Here is an 18,503-nt window from a genome sequence, read left to right as displayed (position 1 = left end):
GATTCCCTTACGGAGACATATCAATACGTAGGTTTTAAGATTCTGACTTGTCACGTATATTCCTCTGCGGTGCATAGGGGGTGTTGAGTCCAGTTCACTGAGCAAAGAGTAGGTCTTCTCTATTACATATGTGGTTTATGGAACGGGATCTGTGCTAATTTCAAACTCTGGTTTTATGCATCACCCCACCTCACCTCTCCCCTTAAGCAGGCATAAGCGCGTCTTCTAAATGTGTGACTGTGTTCTGTTTTGTAATTCAGTTCATGTGTAGCCATGTTTACATTCCGTCTATGAGTGATATCTTATGATAAGTTTCTTTTTCTGTGTGACTTCTTTCACTTAGAATCATCGTACCTAAATCCACTCATTATGCTGCTGCTGGCCTTACGACAGTGATTTCAAGGCTGAGTGACATTCCATTGTACATAAGTACCACAGCTTCTTTATCCATTTTTCTCTTTCCTGGGGTGTTTAAGTTGTACCCAAGTCGAGGATTTTGTAAACAGAGGAGCCCTAAGCTTTGGGGTGGCTGTGTCTTGTTGATTTTTATATTTCCCAAGATATATGCCCGTGAGTGGAAGTGCCCTATGCTCTGTAGCTCTGTTTTTCACATGTTTCCGGAAACACCGTACACTTCTCCAGAGTGGCTGTTGGCAATTAAAATCCGGCCAATCAGGGTAACAAGGCTCCCTGGTCTGCATGGCCTGTCCTGCCTCTCTGGTTTTTACACTTTTTTCGGATGGCCCTTTGGACCGGTTGAAGAGAGACTTCTTTGCTGTGCGGATTTCCATTGCCCGCTTCCTTGATTGGCCAAGAAGGGCGTTTGCGTTTTTGCCTGAATATATTCAGGCAAAAACGCATACGCCCTTTTTGGGCAACTGCATCATTGTCGAAGTTCGGCCGCTTTTCATGTGCTTTAAAGGAGACTCCAATCTACTTGGTGAAACGTGTCTGCTGCAATTCTGCCTTGGTTTCAAATCCTCTTCGTTGCCTTACCTCAATATATTTTTCGACGAAAGTTGTCCTTTTTAACTCTGCAGGTTTGTGAACTGCAGTGCCCCTGAGCTCCATTTTTCAACTCGCTCTTTTGTGAACTGGCCGCAAAACCGCAGGATTGCTTCAGGCCCTATTCTGGTTCCGGGGCGGCAGGCTGAGGCTTTGGTTAATTCTTCCTCCTGATGGGAAATTAGAGGTGCATGTGCCCGTCCAAACACCTACAGCTGTTCTCTCATTGGTTCCCCCTCATCCCGTTCATCCTCCGCACTAATTGCAGACTGTGCGAAACAGGAGGTTTAAGGCGCTGACTCTCCAAATGGGGAGATGGTTAGTAAAGCGGCTGGAATGGCGAACCCGAGCACCAGGAGAGGAAAAGTGAGGTACGTTTTAGAAACCTTTCCCGATCACACGGTGTACCATCCTCTGGGTTTCCCATGCGTGTTTTAGCTGTAGGAAGATACCCTTAAACCTGGAGAGTTGGGGCCCGTGGAATGGGTAGCGCGCAGTACTGCTTTAAAGGGTCTGCATTTGCTCACCCAACCTCACCAATCCTCTCAGCCCCAAGTGTCCAGCCTCATGTGTCATCCAGCTGTGGGGGTAGATAAGGTCAATCCAGGGTGCATCACAGCCCCTGGACGAATTTTGTAAGAATTTCTCTCTCTCTCACTCTCTTTGTGTTTTTTTGTGTTTCGAAATTTATTTTTATAATGGGCTTCAGCTGAATTTCACTGCAGTATTTCTGCCGCTCTACACACACTTGATTCCCTTACGGAGACATATCAATACGTAGGTTTTAAGATTCTGACTTGTCACATATATTCCTCTGCGGTGCATAGCGGGTGTTGAGTCCAGTTCACTGAGCAAAGAGTAGGTCTTCTCTATTACATATGTGGTTTATGGAACGGGATCTGTGCTAATTTCAAACTCTGGTTTTATGCATCACCCCACCTCACCTCTCCCCTTAAGCAGGCATAAGCGCATCTTCTAAATGTGTGACTGTGTTCTGTTTTGTAATTCAGTTCATGTGTAGCCATGTTTACATTCCGTCTATGAGTGATATCTTATGATAAGTTTCTTTTTCTGTGTGACTTCTTTCACTTAGAATCATCGTACCTAAATCCACTCATTATGCTGCTGCTGGCCTTACGACAGTGATTTCAAGGCTGAGTGACATTCCATTGTACATAAGTACCACAGCTTCTTTATCCATTTTTCTCTTTCCTGGGGTGTTTAAGTTGTACCCAAGTCGAGGATTTTGTAAACAGAGGAGCCCTAAGCTTTGGGGTGGCTGTGTCTTGTTGATTTTTATATTTCCCAAGATATATGCCCGTGAGTGGAAGTGCCCTATGCTCTGTAGCTCTGTTTTTCACATGTTTCCGGAAACACCGTACACTTCTCCAGAGTGGCTGTTGGCAATTAAAATCCGGCCAATCAGGGTAACAAGGCTCCCTGGTCTGCATGGCCTGTCCTGCCTCTCTGGTTTTTACACTTTTTTCGGATGGCCCTTTGGACCGGTTGAAGAGAGACTTCTTTGCTGTGCGGATTTCCATTGCCCGCTTCCTTGATTGGCCAAGAAGGGCGTTTGCGTTTTTGCCTGAATATATTCAGGCAAAAACGCATACGCCCTTTTTGGGCAACTGCATCATTGTCGAAGTTCGGCCGCTTTTCATGTGCTTTAAAGGAGACTCCAATCTACTTGGTGAAACGTGTCTGCTGCAATTCTGCCTTGGTTTCAAATCCTCTTCGTTGCCTTACCTCAATATATTTTTCGACGAAAGTTGTCCTTTTTAACTCTGCAGGTTTGTGAACTGCAGTGCCCCTGAGCTCCATTTTTCAACTCGCTCTTTTGTGAACTGGCCGCAAAACCGCAGGATTGCTTCAGGCCCTATTCTGGTTCCGGGGCGGCAGGCTGAGGCTTTGGTTAATTCTTCCTCCTGATGGGAAATTAGAGGTGCATGTGCCCGTCCAAACACCTACAGCTGTTCTCTCATTGGTTCCCCCTCATCCCGTTCATCCTCCGCACTAATTGCAGACTGTGCGAAACAGGAGGTTTAAGGCGCTGACTCTCCAAATGGGGAGATGGTTAGTAAAGCGGCTGGAATGGCGAACCCGAGCACCAGGAGAGGAAAAGTGAGGTACGTTTTAGAAACCTTTCCCGATCACACGGTGTACCATCCTCTGGGTTTCCCATGCGTGTTTTAGCTGTAGGAAGATACCCTTAAACCTGGAGAGTTGGGGCCCGTGGAATGGGTAGCGCGCAGTACTGCTTTAAAGGGTCTGCATTTGCTCACCCAACCTCACCAATCCTCTCAGCCCCAAGTGTCCAGCCTCATGTGTCATCCAGCTGTGGGGGTAGATAAGGTCAATCCAGGGTGCATCACAGCCCCTGGACGAATTTTGTAAGAATTTCTCTCTCTCTCACTCTCTTTGTGTTTTTTTGTGTTTCGAAATTTATTTTTATAATGGGCTTCAGCTGAATTTCACTGCAGTATTTCTGCCGCTCTACACACACTTGATTCCCTTACGGAGACATATCAATACGTAGGTTTTAAGATTCTGACTTGTCACATATATTCCTCTGCGGTGCATAGCGGGTGTTGAGTCCAGTTCACTGAGCAAAGAGTAGGTCTTCTCTATTACATATGTGGTTTATGGAACGGGATCTGTGCTAATTTCAAACTCTGGTTTTATGCATCACCCCACCTCACCTCTCCCCTTAAGCAGGCATAAGCGCATCTTCTAAATGTGTGACTGTGTTCTGTTTTGTAATTCAGTTCATGTGTAGCCATGTTTACATTCCGTCTATGAGTGATATCTTATGATAAGTTTCTTTTTCTGTGTGACTTCTTTCACTTAGAATCATCGTACCTAAATCCACTCATTATGCTGCTGCTGGCCTTACGACAGTGATTTCAAGGCTGAGTGACATTCCATTGTACATAAGTACCACAGCTTCTTTATCCATTTTTCTCTTTCCTGGGGTGTTTAAGTTGTACCCAAGTCGAGGATTTTGTAAACAGAGGAGCCCTAAGCTTTGGGGTGGCTGTGTCTTGTTGATTTTTATATTTCCCAAGATATATGCCCGTGAGTGGAAGTGCCCTATGCTCTGTAGCTCTGTTTTTCACATGTTTCCGGAAACACCGTACACTTCTCCAGAGTGGCTGTTGGCAATTAAAATCCGGCCAATCAGGGTAACAAGGCTCCCTGGTCTGCATGGCCCGTCCTGCCTCTCTGGTTTTTACACTTTTTTCGGATGGCCCTTTGGACCGGTTGAAGAGAGACTTCTTTGCTGTGCGGATTTCCATTGCCCGCTTCCTTGATTGGCCAAGAAGGGCGTATGCGTTTTTGCCTGAATATATTCAGGCAAAAACGCATACGCCCTTTTTGGGCAACTGCATCATTGTCGAAGTCGGCCGCTTTTCATGTGCTTTAAAGGAGACTCCAATCTACTTGGTGAAACGTGTCTGCTGCAATTCTGCCTTGGTTTCAAATCCTCTTCGTTGCCTTACCTCAATATATTTTTCGACGAAAGTTGTCCTTTTTAACTCTGCAGGTTTGTGAACTGCAGTGCCCCTGAGCTCCATTTTTCAACTCGCTCTTTTGTGAACTGGCCGCAAAACCGCAGGATTGCTTCAGGCCCTATTCTGGTTCCGGGGCGGCAGGCTGAGGCTTTGGTTAATTCTTCCTCCTGATGGGAAATTAGAGGTGCATGTGCCCGTCCAAACACCTACAGCTGTTCTCTCATTGGTTCCCCCTCATCCCGTTCATCCTCCGCACTAATTGCAGACTGTGCGAAACAGGAGGTTTAAGGCGCTGACTCTCCAAATGGGGAGATGGTTAGTAAAGCGGCTGGAATGGCGAACCCGAGCACCAGGAGAGGAAAAGTGAGGTACGTTTTAGAAACCTTTCCCGATCACACGGTGTACCATCCTCTGGGTTTCCCATGCGTGTTTTAGCTGTAGGAAGATACCCTTAAACCTGGAGAGTTGGGGCCCGTGGAATGGGTAGCGCGCAGTACTGCTTTAAAGGGTCTGCATTTGCTCACCCAACCTCACCAATCCTCTCAGCCCCAAGTGTCCAGCCTCATGTGTCATCCAGCTGTGGGGGTAGATAAGGTCAATCCAGGGTGCATCACAGCCCCTGGACGAATTTTGTAAGAATTTCTCTCTCTCTCACTCTCTTTGTGTTTTTTTGTGTTTCGAAATTTATTTTTATAATGGGCTTCAGCTGAATTTCACTGCAGTATTTCTGCCGCTCTACACACACTTGATTCCCTTACGGAGACATATCAATACGTAGGTTTTAAGATTCTGACTTGTCACATATATTCCTCTGCGGTGCATAGCGGGTGTTGAGTCCAGTTCACTGAGCAAAGAGTAGGTCTTCTCTATTACATATGTGGTTTATGGAACGGGATCTGTGCTAATTTCAAACTCTGGTTTTATGCATCACCCCACCTCACCTCTCCCCTTAAGCAGGCATAAGCGCATCTTCTAAATGTGTGACTGTGTTCTGTTTTGTAATTCAGTTCATGTGTAGCCATGTTTACATTCCGTCTATGAGTGATATCTTATGATAAGTTTCTTTTTCTGTGTGACTTCTTTCACTTAGAATCATCGTACCTAAATCCACTCATTATGCTGCTGCTGGCCTTACGACAGTGATTTCAAGGCTGAGTGACATTCCATTGTACATAAGTACCACAGCTTCTTTATCCATTTTTCTCTTTCCTGGGGTGTTTAAGTTGTACCCAAGTCGAGGATTTTGTAAACAGAGGAGCCCTAAGCTTTGGGGTGGCTGTGTCTTGTTGATTTTTATATTTCCCAAGATATATGCCCGTGAGTGGAAGTGCCCTATGCTCTGTAGCTCTGTTTTTCACATGTTTCCGGAAACACCGTACACTTCTCCAGAGTGGCTGTTGGCAATTAAAATCCGGCCAATCAGGGTAACAAGGCTCCCTGGTCTGCATGGCCCGTCCTGCCTCTCTGGTTTTTACACTTTTTTCGGATGGCCCTTTGGACCGGTTGAAGAGAGACTTCTTTGCTGTGCGGATTTCCATTGCCCGCTTCCTTGATTGGCCAAGAAGGGCGTATGCGTTTTTGCCTGAATATATTCAGGCAAAAACGCATACGCCCTTTTTGGGCAACTGCATCATTGTCGAAGTCGGCCGCTTTTCATGTGCTTTAAAGGAGACTCCAATCTACTTGGTGAAACGTGTCTGCTGCAATTCTGCCTTGGTTTCAAATCCTCTTCGTTGCCTTACCTCAATATATTTTTCGACGAAAGTTGTCCTTTTTAACTCCGCAGGTTTGTGAACTGCAGTGCCCCTGAGCTCCATTTTTCAACTCGCTCTTTTGTGAACTGGCCGCAAAACCGCAGGATTGCTTCAGGCCCTATTCTGGTTCCGGGGCGGCAGGCTGAGGCTTTGGTTAATTCTTCCTCCTGATGGGAAATTAGAGGTGCATGTGCCCGTCCAAACACCTACAGCTGTTCTCTCATTGGTTCCCCCTCATCCCGTTCATCCTCCGCACTAATTGCAGACTGTGCGAAACAGGAGGTTTAAGGCGCTGACTCTCCAAATGGGGAGATGGTTAGTAAAGCGGCTGGAATGGCGAACCCGAGCACCAGGAGAGGAAAAGTGAGGTACGTTTTAGAAACCTTTCCCGATCACACGGTGTACCATCCTCTGGGTTTCCCATGCGTGTTTTAGCTGTAGGAAGATACCCTTAAACCTGGAGAGTTGGGGCCCGTGGAATGGGTAGCGCGCAGTACTGCTTTAAAGGGTCTGCATTTGCTCACCCAACCTCACCAATCCTCTCAGCCCCAAGTGTCCAGCCTCATGTGTCATCCAGCTGTGGGGGTAGATAAGGTCAATCCAGGGTGCATCACAGCCCCTGGACGAATTTTGTAAGAATTTCTCTCTCTCTCACTCTCTTTGTGTTTTTTTGTGTTTCGAAATTTATTTTTATAATGGGCTTCAGCTGAATTTCACTGCAGTATTTCTGCCGCTCTACACACACTTGATTCCCTTACGGAGACATATCAATACGTAGGTTTTAAGATTCTGACTTGTCACATATATTCCTCTGCGGTGCATAGCGGGTGTTGAGTCCAGTTCACTGAGCAAAGAGTAGGTCTTCTCTATTACATATGTGGTTTATGGAACGGGATCTGTGCTAATTTCAAACTCTGGTTTTATGCATCACCCCACCTCACCTCTCCCCTTAAGCAGGCATAAGCGCATCTTCTAAATGTGTGACTGTGTTCTGTTTTGTAATTCAGTTCATGTGTAGCCATGTTTACATTCCGTCTATGAGTGATATCTTATGATAAGTTTCTTTTTCTGTGTGACTTCTTTCACTTAGAATCATCGTACCTAAATCCACTCATTATGCTGCTGCTGGCCTTACGACAGTGATTTCAAGGCTGAGTGACATTCCATTGTACATAAGTACCACAGCTTCTTTATCCATTTTTCTCTTTCCTGGGGTGTTTAAGTTGTACCCAAGTCGAGGATTTTGTAAACAGAGGAGCCCTAAGCTTTGGGGTGGCTGTGTCTTGTTGATTTTTATATTTCCCAAGATATATGCCCGTGAGTGGAAGTGCCCTATGCTCTGTAGCTCTGTTTTTCACATGTTTCCGGAAACACCGTACACTTCTCCAGAGTGGCTGTTGGCAATTAAAATCCGGCCAATCAGGGTAACAAGGCTCCCTGGTCTGCATGGCCCGTCCTGCCTCTCTGGTTTTTACACTTTTTTCGGATGGCCCTTTGGACCGGTTGAAGAGAGACTTCTTTGCTGTGCGGATTTCCATTGCCCGCTTCCTTGATTGGCCAAGAAGGGCGTTTGCGTTTTTGCCTGAATATATTCAGGCAAAAACGCATACGCCCTTTTTGGGCAACTGCATCATTGTCGAAGTCGGCCGCTTTTCATGTGCTTTAAAGGAGACTCCAATCTACTTGGTGAAACGTGTCTGCTGCAATTCTGCCTTGGTTTCAAATCCTCTTCGTTGCCTTACCTCAATATATTTTTCGACGAAAGTTGTCCTTTTTAACTCTGCAGGTTTGTGAACTGCAGTGCCCCTGAGCTCCATTTTTCAACTCGCTCTTTTGTGAACTGGCCGCAAAACCGCAGGATTGCTTCAGGCCCTATTCTGGTTCCGGGGCGGCAGGCTGAGGCTTTGGTTAATTCTTCCTCCTGATGGGAAATTAGAGGTGCATGTGCCCGTCCAAACACCTACAGCTGTTCTCTCATTGGTTCCCCCTCATCCCGTTCATCCTCCGCACTAATTGCAGACTGTGCGAAACAGGAGGTTTAAGGCTCTGACTCTCCAAATGGGGAGATGGTTAGTAAAGCGGCTGGAATGGCGAACCCGAGCACCAGGAGAGGAAAAGTGAGGTACGTTTTAGAAACCTTTCCCGATCACACGGTGTACCATCCTCTGGGTTTCCCATGCGTGTTTTAGCTGTAGAAAGATACCCTTAAACCTGGAGAGTTGGGGCCCGTGGAATGGGTAGCGCGCAGTACTGCTTTAAAGGGTCTGCATTTGCTCACCCAACCTCACCAATCCTCTCAGCCCCAAGTGTCCAGCCTCATGTGTCATCCAGCTGTGGGGGTAGATAAGGTCAATCCAGGGTGCATCACAGCCCCTGGACGAATTTTGTAAGAATTTCTCTCTCTCTCACTCTCTTTGTTTTTTTGTGTTTCGAAATTTATTTTTATAATGGGCTTCAGCTGAATTTCACTGCAGTATTTCTGCCGCTCTACACACACTTGATTCCCTTACGGAGACATATCAATACGTAGGTTTTAAGATTCTGACTTGTCACATATATTCCTCTGCGGTGCATAGGGGGTGTTGAGTCCAGTTCACTGAGCAAAGAGTAGGTCTTCTCTATTACATATGTGGTTTATGGAACGGGATCTGTGCTAATTTCAAACTCTGGTTTTATGCATCACCCCACCTCACCTCTCCCCTTAAGCAGGCATAAGCGCGTCTTCTAAATGTGTGACTGTGTTCTGTTTTGTAATTCAGTTCATGTGTAGCCATGTTTACATTCCGTCTATGAGTGATATCTTATGATAAGTTTCTTTTTCTGTGTGACTTCTTTCACTTAGAATCATCGTACCTAAATCCACTCATTATGCTGCTGCTGGCCTTACGACAGTGATTTCAAGGCTGAGTGACATTCCATTGTACATAAGTACCACAGCTTCTTTATCCATTTTTCTCTTTCCTGGGGTGTTTAAGTTGTACCCAAGTCGAGGATTTTGTAAACAGAGGAGCCCTAAGCTTTGGGGTGGCTGTGTCTTGTTGATTTTTATATTTCCCAAGATATATGCCCGTGAGTGGAAGTGCCCTATGCTCTGTAGCTCTGTTTTTCACATGTTTCCGGAAACACCGTACACTTCTCCAGAGTGGCTGTTGGCAATTAAAATCCGGCCAATCAGGATAACAAGGCTCCCTGGTCTGCATGGCCCGTCCTGCCTCTCTGGTTTTTACACTTTTTTCGGATGGCCCTTTGGACCGGTTGAAGAGAGACTTCTTTGCTGTGCGGATTTCCATTGCCCGCTTCCTTGATTGGCCAAGAAGGGCGTATGCGTTTTTGCCTGAATATATTCAGGCAAAAACGCGTACGCCCTTTTTGGGCAACTGCATCATTGTCGAAGTCGGCCGCTTTTCATGTGCTTTAAAGGAGACTCCAATCTACTTGGTGAAACGTGTCTGCTGCAATTCTGCCTTGGTTTCAAATCCTCTTCGTTGCCTTACCTCAATATATTTTTCGACGAAAGTTGTCCTTTTTAACTCTGCAGGTTTGTGAACTGCAGTGCCCCTGAGCTCCATTTTTCAACTCGCTCTTTTGTGAACTGGCCGCAAAACCGCAGGATTGCTTCAGGCCCTATTCTGGTTCCGGGGCGGCAGGCTGAGGCTTTGGTTAATTCTTCCTCCTGATGGGAAATTAGAGGTGCATGTGCCCGTCCAAACACCTACAGCTGTTCTCTCATTGGTTCCCCCTCATCCCGTTCATCCTCCGCACTAATTGCAGACTGTGCGAAACAGGAGGTTTAAGGCTCTGACTCTCCAAATGGGGAGATGGTTAGTAAAGCGGCTGGAATGGCGAACCCGAGCACCAGGAGAGGAAAAGTGAGGTACGTTTTAGAAACCTTTCCCGATCACACGGTGTACCATCCTCTGGGTTTCCCAGAGGGTTTTAGCTGTAGGAAGATACCCTTAAACCTGGAGAGTTGGGGCCCGTGGAATGGGTAGCGCGCAGTACTGCTTTAAAGGGTCTGCATTTGCTCACCCAACCTCACCAATCCTCTCAGCCCCAAGTGTCCAGCCTCATGTGTCATCCAGCTGTGGGGGTAGATAAGGTCAATCCAGGGTGCATCACAGCCCCTGGACGAATTTTGTAAGAATTTCTCTCTCTCTCACTCTCTTTGTGTTTTTTTGTGTTTCGAAATTTATTTTTATAATGGGCTTCAGCTGAATTTCACTGCAGTATTTCTGCCGCTCTACACACACTTGATTCCCTTACGGAGACATATCAATACGTAGGTTTTAAGATTCTGACTTGTCACATATATTCCTCTGCGGTGCATAGCGGGTGTTGAGTCCAGTTCACTGAGCAAAGAGTAGGTCTTCTCTATTACATATGTGGTTTATGGAACGGGATCTGTGCTAATTTCAAACTCTGGTTTTATGCATCACCCCACCTCACCTCTCCCCTTAAGCAGGCATAAGCGCATCTTCTAAATGTGTGACTGTGTTCTGTTTTGTAATTCAGTTCATGTGTAGCCATGTTTACATTCCGTCTATGAGTGATATCTTATGATAAGTTTCTTTTTCTGTGTGACTTCTTTCACTTAGAATCATCGTACCTAAATCCACTCATTATGCTGCTGCTGGCCTTACGACAGTGATTTCAAGGCTGAGTGACATTCCATTGTACATAAGTACCACAGCTTCTTTATCCATTTTTCTCTTTCCTGGGGTGTTTAAGTTGTACCCAAGTCGAGGATTTTGTAAACAGAGGAGCCCTAAGCTTTGGGGTGGCTGTGTCTTGTTGATTTTTATATTTCCCAAGATATATGCCCGTGAGTGGAAGTGCCCTATGCTCTGTAGCTCTGTTTTTCACATGTTTCCGGAAACACCGTACACTTCTCCAGAGTGGCTGTTGGCAATTAAAATCCGGCCAATCAGGGTAACAAGGCTCCCTGGTCTGCATGGCCCGTCCTGCCTCTCTGGTTTTTACACTTTTTTCGGATGGCCCTTTGGACCGGTTGAAGAGAGACTTCTTTGCTGTGCGGATTTCCATTGCCTGCTTCCTTGATTGGCCAAGAAGGGCGTATGCGTTTTTGCCTGAATATATTCAGGCAAAAACGCATACGCCCTTTTTGGGCAACTGCATCATTGTCGAAGTCGGCCGCTTTTCATGTGCTTTAAAGGAGACTCCAATCTACTTGGTGAAACGTGTCTGCTGCAATTCTGCCTTGGTTTCAAATCCTCTTCGTTGCCTTACCTCAATATATTTTTCGACGAAAGTTGTCCTTTTTAACTCTGCAGGTTTGTGAACTGCAGTGCCCCTGAGCTCCATTTTTCAACTCGCTCTTTTGTGAACTGGCCGCAAAACCGCAGGATTGCTTCAGGCCCTATTCTGGTTCCGGGGCGGCAGGCTGAGGCTTTGGTTAATTCTTCCTCCTGATGGGAAATTAGAGGTGCATGTGCCCGTCCAAACACCTACAGCTGTTCTCTCATTGGTTCCCCCTCATCCCGTTCATCCTCCGCACTAATTGCAGACTGTGCGAAACAGGAGGTTTAAGGCGCTGACTCTCCAAATGGGGAGATGGTTAGTAAAGCGGCTGGAATGGCGAACCCGAGCACCAGGAGAGGAAAAGTGAGGTACGTTTTAGAAACCTTTCCCGATCACACGGTGTACCATCCTCTGGGTTTCCCATGCGTGTTTTAGCTGTAGAAAGATACCCTTAAACCTGGAGAGTTGGGGCCCGTGGAATGGGTAGCGCGCAGTACTGCTTTAAAGGGTCTGCATTTGCTCACCCAACCTCACCAATCCTCTCAGCCCCAAGTGTCCAGCCTCATGTGTCATCCAGCTGTGGGGGTAGATAAGGTCAATCCAGGGTGCATCACAGCCCCTGGACGAATTTTGTAAGAATTTCTCTCTCTCTCACTCTCTTTGTGTTTTTTTGTGTTTCGAAATTTATTTTTATAATGGGCTTCAGCTGAATTTCACTGCAGTATTTCTGCCGCTCTACACACACTTGATTCCCTTACGGAGACATATCAATACATAGGTTTTAACATTCTGACTTGTCACATATATTCCTCTGCGGTGCATAGCGGGTGTTGAGTCCAGTTCACTGAGCAAAGAGTAGGTCTTCTCTATTACATATGTGGTTTATGGAACGGGATCTGTGCTAATTTCAAACTCTGGTTTTATGCATCACCCCACCTCACCTCTCCCCTTAAGCAGGCATAAGCGCATCTTCTAAATGTGTGACTGTGTTCTGTTTTGTAATTCAGTTCATGTGTAGCCATGTTTACATTCCGTCTATGAGTGATATCTTATGATAAGTTTCTTTTTCTGTGTGACTTCTTTCACTTAGAATCATCGTACCTAAATCCACTCATTATGCTGCTGCTGGCCTTACGACAGTGATTTCAAGGCTGAGTGACATTCCATTGTACATAAGTACCACAGCTTCTTTATCCATTTTTCTCTTTCCTGGGGTGTTTAAGTTGTACCCAAGTCGAGGATTTTGTAAACAGAGGAGCCCTAAGCTTTGGGGTGGCTGTGTCTTGTTGATTTTTATATTTCCCAAGATATATGCCCGTGAGTGGAAGTGCCCTATGCTCTGTAGCTCTGTTTTTCACATGTTTCCGGAAACACCGTACACTTCTCCAGAGTGGCTGTTGGCAATTAAAATCCGGCCAATCAGGGTAACAAGGCTCCCTGGTCTGCATGGCCCGTCCTGCCTCTCTGGTTTTTACACTTTTTTCGGATGGCCCTTTGGACCGGTTGAAGAGAGACTTCTTTGCTGTGCGGATTTCCATTGCCCGCTTCCTTGATTGGCCAAGAAGGGCGTTTGCGTTTTTGCCTGAATATATTCAGGCAAAAACGCATACGCCCTTTTTGGGCAACTGCATCATTGTCGAAGTCGGCCGCTTTTCATGTGCTTTAAAGGAGACTCCAATCTACTTGGTGAAACGTGTCTGCTGCAATTCTGCCTTGGTTTCAAATCCTCTTCGTTGCCTTACCTCAATATATTTTTCGACGAAAGTTGTCCTTTTTAACTCTGCAGGTTTGTGAACTGCAGTGCCCCTGAGCTCCATTTTTCAACTCGCTCTTTTGTGAACTGGCCGCAAAACCGCAGGATTGCTTCAGGCCCTATTCTGGTTCCGGGGCGGCAGGCTGAGGCTTTGGTTAATTCTTCCTCCTGATGGGAAATTAGAGGTGCATGTGCCCGTCCAAACACCTACAGCTGTTCTCTCATTGGTTCCCCCTCATCCCGTTCATCCTCCGCACTAATTGCAGACTGTGCGAAACAGGAGGTTTAAGGCTCTGACTCTCCAAATGGGGAGATGGTTAGTAAAGCGGCTGGAATGGCGAACCCGAGCACCAGGAGAGGAAAAGTGAGGTACGTTTTAGAAACCTTTCCCGATCACACGGTGTACCATCCTCTGGGTTTCCCATGCGTGTTTTAGCTGTAGAAAGATACCCTTAAACCTGGAGAGTTGGGGCCCGTGGAATGGGTAGCGCGCAGTACTGCTTTAAAGGGTCTGCATTTGCTCACCCAACCTCACCAATCCTCTCAGCCCCAAGTGTCCAGCCTCATGTGTCATCCAGCTGTGGGGGTAGATAAGGTCAATCCAGGGTGCATCACAGCCCCTGGACGAATTTTGTAAGAATTTCTCTCTCTCTCACTCTCTTTGTGTTTTTTTGTGTTTCGAAATTTATTTTTATAATGGGCTTCAGCTGAATTTCACTGCAGTATTTCTGCCGCTCTACACACACTTGATTCCCTTACGGAGACATATCAATACGTAGGTTTTAAGATTCTGACTTGTCACGTATATTCCTCTGCGGTGCATAGGGGGTGTTGAGTCCAGTTCACTGAGCAAAGAGTAGGTCTTCTCTATTACATATGTGGTTTATGGAACGGGATCTGTGCTAATTTCAAACTCTGGTTTTATGCATCACCCCACCTCACCTCTCCCCTTAAGCAGGCATAAGCGCGTCTTCTAAATGTGTGACTGTGTTCTGTTTTGTAATTCAGTTCATGTGTAGCCATGTTTACATTCCGTCTATGAGTGATATCTTATGATAAGTTTCTTTTTCTGTGTGACTTCTTTCACTTAGAATCATCGTACCTAAATCCACTCATTATGCTGCTGCTGGCCTTACGACAGTGATTTCAAGGCTGAGTGACATTCCATTGTACATAAGTACCACAGCTTCTTTATCCATTTTTCTCTTTCCTGGGGTGTTTAAGTTGTACCCAAGTCGAGGATTTTGTAAACAGAGGAGCCCTAAGCTTTGGGGTGGCTGTGTCTTGTTGATTTTTATATTTCCCAAGATATATGCCCGTGAGTGGAAGTGCCCTATGCTCTGTAGCTCTGTTTTTCACATGTTTCCGGAAACACCGTACACTTCTCCAGAGTGGCTGTTGGCAATTAAAATCCGGCCAATCAGGGTAACAAGGCTCCCTGGTCTGCATGGCCTGTCCTGCCTCTCTGGTTTTTACACTTTTTTCGGATGGCCCTTTGGACCGGTTGAAGAGAGACTTCTTTGCTGTGCGGATTTCCATTGCCCGCTTCCTTGATTGGCCAAGAAGGGCGTTTGCGTTTTTGCCTGAATATATTCAGGCAAAAACGCATACGCCCTTTTTGGGCAACTGCATCATTGTCGAAGTTCGGCCGCTTTTCATGTGCTTTAAAGGAGACTCCAATCTACTTGGTGAAACGTGTCTGCTGCAATTCTGCCTTGGTTTCAAATCCTCTTCGTTGCCTTACCTCAATATATTTTTCGACGAAAGTTGTCCTTTTTAACTCTGCAGGTTTGTGAACTGCAGTGCCCCTGAGCTCCATTTTTCAACTCGCTCTTTTGTGAACTGGCCGCAAAACCGCAGGATTGCTTCAGGCCCTATTCTGGTTCCGGGGCGGCAGGCTGAGGCTTTGGTTAATTCTTCCTCCTGATGGGAAATTAGAGGTGCATGTGCCCGTCCAAACACCTACAGCTGTTCTCTCATTGGTTCCCCCTCATCCCGTTCATCCTCCGCACTAATTGCAGACTGTGCGAAACAGGAGGTTTAAGGCTCTGACTCTCCAAATGGGGAGATGGTTAGTAAAGCGGCTGGAATGGCGAACCCGAGCACCAGGAGAGGAAAAGTGAGGTACGTTTTAGAAACCTTTCCCGATCACACGGTGTACCATCCTCTGGGTTTCCCATGCGTGTTTTAGCTGTAGAAAGATACCCTTAAACCTGGAGAGTTGGGGCCCGTGGAATGGTTAGCGCGCAGTACTGCTTTAAAGGGTCTGCATTTGCTCACCCAACCTCACCAATCCTCTCAGCCCCAAGTGTCCAGCCTCATGTGTCATCCAGCTGTGGGGGTAGATAAGGTCAATCCAGGGTGCATCACAGCCCCTGGACGAATTTTGTAAGAATTTCTCTCTCTCTCACTCTCTTTGTGTTTTTTTGTGTTTCGAAATTTATTTTTATAATGGGCTTCAGCTGAATTTCACTGCAGTATTTCTGCCGCTCTACACACACTTGATTCCCTTACGGAGACATATCAATACGTAGGTTTTAAGATTCTGACTTGTCACATATATTCCTCTGCGGTGCATAGCGGGTGTTGAGTCCAGTTCACTGAGCAAAGAGTAGGTCTTCTCTATTACATATGTGGTTTATGGAACGGGATCTGTGCTAATTTCAAACTCTGGTTTTATGCATCACCCCACCTCACCTCTCCCCTTAAGCAGGCATAAGCGCGTCTTCTAAATGTGTGACTGTGTTCTGTTTTGTAATTCAGTTCATGTGTAGCCATGTTTACATTCCGTCTATGAGTGATATCTTATGATAAGTTTCTTTTTCTGTGTGACTTCTTTCACTTAGAATCATCGTACCTAAATCCACTCATTATGCTGCTGCTGGCCTTACGACAGTGATTTCAAGGCTGAGTGACATTCCATTGTACATAAGTACCACAGCTTCTTTATCCATTTTTCTCTTTCCTGGGGTGTTTAAGTTGTACCCAAGTCGAGGATTTTGTAAACAGAGGAGCCCTAAGCTTTGGGGTGGCTGTGTCTTGTTGATTTTTATATTTCCCAAGATATATGCCCGTGAGTGGAAGTGCCCTATGCTCTGTAGCTCTGTTTTTCACATGTTTCCGGAAACACCGTACACTTCTCCAGAGTGGCTGTTGGCAATTAAAATCCGGCCAATCAGGGTAACAAGGCTCCCTGGTCTGCATGGCCTGTCCTGCCTCTCTGGTTTTTACACTTTTTTCGGATGGCCCTTTGGACCGGTTGAAGAGAGACTTCTTTGCTGTGCGGATTTCCATTGCCCGCTTCCTTGATTGGCCAAGAAGGGCGTTTGCGTTTTTGCCTGAATATATTCAGGCAAAAACGCATACGCCCTTTTTGGGCAACTGCATCATTGTCGAAGTCGGCCGCTTTTCATGTGCTTTAAAGGAGACTCCAATCTACTTGGTGAAACGTGTCTGCTGCAATTCTGCCTTGGTTTCAAATCCTCTTCGTTGCCTTACCTCAATATATTTTTCGACGAAAGTTGTCCTTTTTAACTCTGCAGGTTTGTGAACTGCAGTGCCCCTGAGCTCCATTTTTCAACTCGCTCTTTTGTGAACTGGCCGCAAAACCGCAGGATTGCTTCAGGCCCTATTCTGGTTCCGGGGCGGCAGGCTGAGGCTTTGGTTAATTCTTCCTCCTGATGGGAAATTAGAGGTGCATGTGCCCGTCCAAACACCTACAGCTGTTCTCTCATTGGTTCCCCCTCATCCCGTTCATCCTCCGCACTAATTGCAGACTGTGCGAAACAGGAGGTTTAAGGCGCTGACTCTCCAAATGGGGAGATGGTTAGTAAAGCGGCTGGAATGGCGAACCCGAGCACCAGGAGAGGAAAAGTGAGGTACGTTTTAGAAACCTTTCCCGATCACACGGTGTACCATCCTCTGGGTTTCCCATGCGTGTTTTAGCTGTAGGAAGATACCCTTAAACCTGGAGAGTTGGGGCCCGTGGAATGGGTAGCGCGCAGTACTGCTTTAAAGGGTCTGCATTTGCTCACCCAACCTCACCAATCCTCTCAGCCCCAAGTGTCCAGCCTCATGTGTCATCCAGCTGTGGGGGTAGATAAGGTCAATCCAGGGTGCATCACAGCCCCTGGACGAATTTTGTAAGAATTTCTCTCTCTCTCACTCTCTTTGTGTTTTTTTGTGTTTCGAAATTTATTTTTATAATGGGCTTCAGCTGAATTTCACTGCAGTATTTCTGCCGCTCTACACACACTTGATTCCCTTACGGAGACATATCAATACGTAGGTTTTAAGATTCTGACTTGTCACGTATATTCCTCTGCGGTGCATAGGGGGTGTTGAGTCCAGTTCACTGAGCAAAGAGTAGGTCTTCTCTATTACATATGTGGTTTATGGAACGGGATCTGTGCTAATTTCAAACTCTGGTTTTATGCATCACCCCACCTCACCTCTCCCCTTAAGCAGGCATAAGCGCGTCTTCTAAATGTGTGACTGTGTTCTGTTTTGTAATTCAGTTCATGTGTAGCCATGTTTACATTCCGTCTATGAGTGATATCTTATGATAAGTTTCTTTTTCTGTGTGACTTCTTTCACTTAGAATCATCGTACCTAAATCCACTCATTATGCTGCTGCTGGCCTTACGACAGTGATTTCAAGGCTGAGTGACATTCCATTGTACATAAGTACCACAGCTTCTTTATCCATTTTTCTCTTTCCTGGGGTGTTTAAGTTGTACCCAAGTCGAGGATTTTGTAAACAGAGGAGCCCTAAGCTTTGGGGTGGCTGTGTCTTGTTGATTTTTATATTTCCCAAGATATATGCCCGTGAGTGGAAGTGCCCTATGCTCTGTAGCTCTGTTTTTCACATGTTTCCGGAAACACCATACACTTCTCCAGAGTGGCTGTTGGCAATTAAAATCCAGCCAATCAGGGTAACAAGGCTCCCTGGTCTGCATGGCCTGTCCTGCCTCTCTGGTTTTTACACTTTTTTCGGATGGCCCTTTGGACCGGTTGAAGAGAGACTTCTTTGCTGTGCGGATTTCCATTGCCCGCTTCCTTGATTGGCCAAGAAGGGCGTTTGCGTTTTTGCCTGAATATATTCAGGCAAAAACGCATACGCCCTTTTTGGGCAACTGCATCATTGTCGAAGTTCGGCCGCTTTTCATGTGCTTTAAAGGAGACTCCAATCTACTTGGTGAAACGTGTCTGCTGCAATTC

The sequence above is a fragment of the Stenella coeruleoalba genome, assembly GCF_951394435.1.
Source record: "Stenella coeruleoalba genome assembly, chromosome: 2".
Classification (NCBI taxonomy): domain Eukaryota; kingdom Metazoa; phylum Chordata; class Mammalia; order Artiodactyla; family Delphinidae; genus Stenella; species Stenella coeruleoalba.
This window is presented reverse-complemented; position numbering follows the sequence as displayed.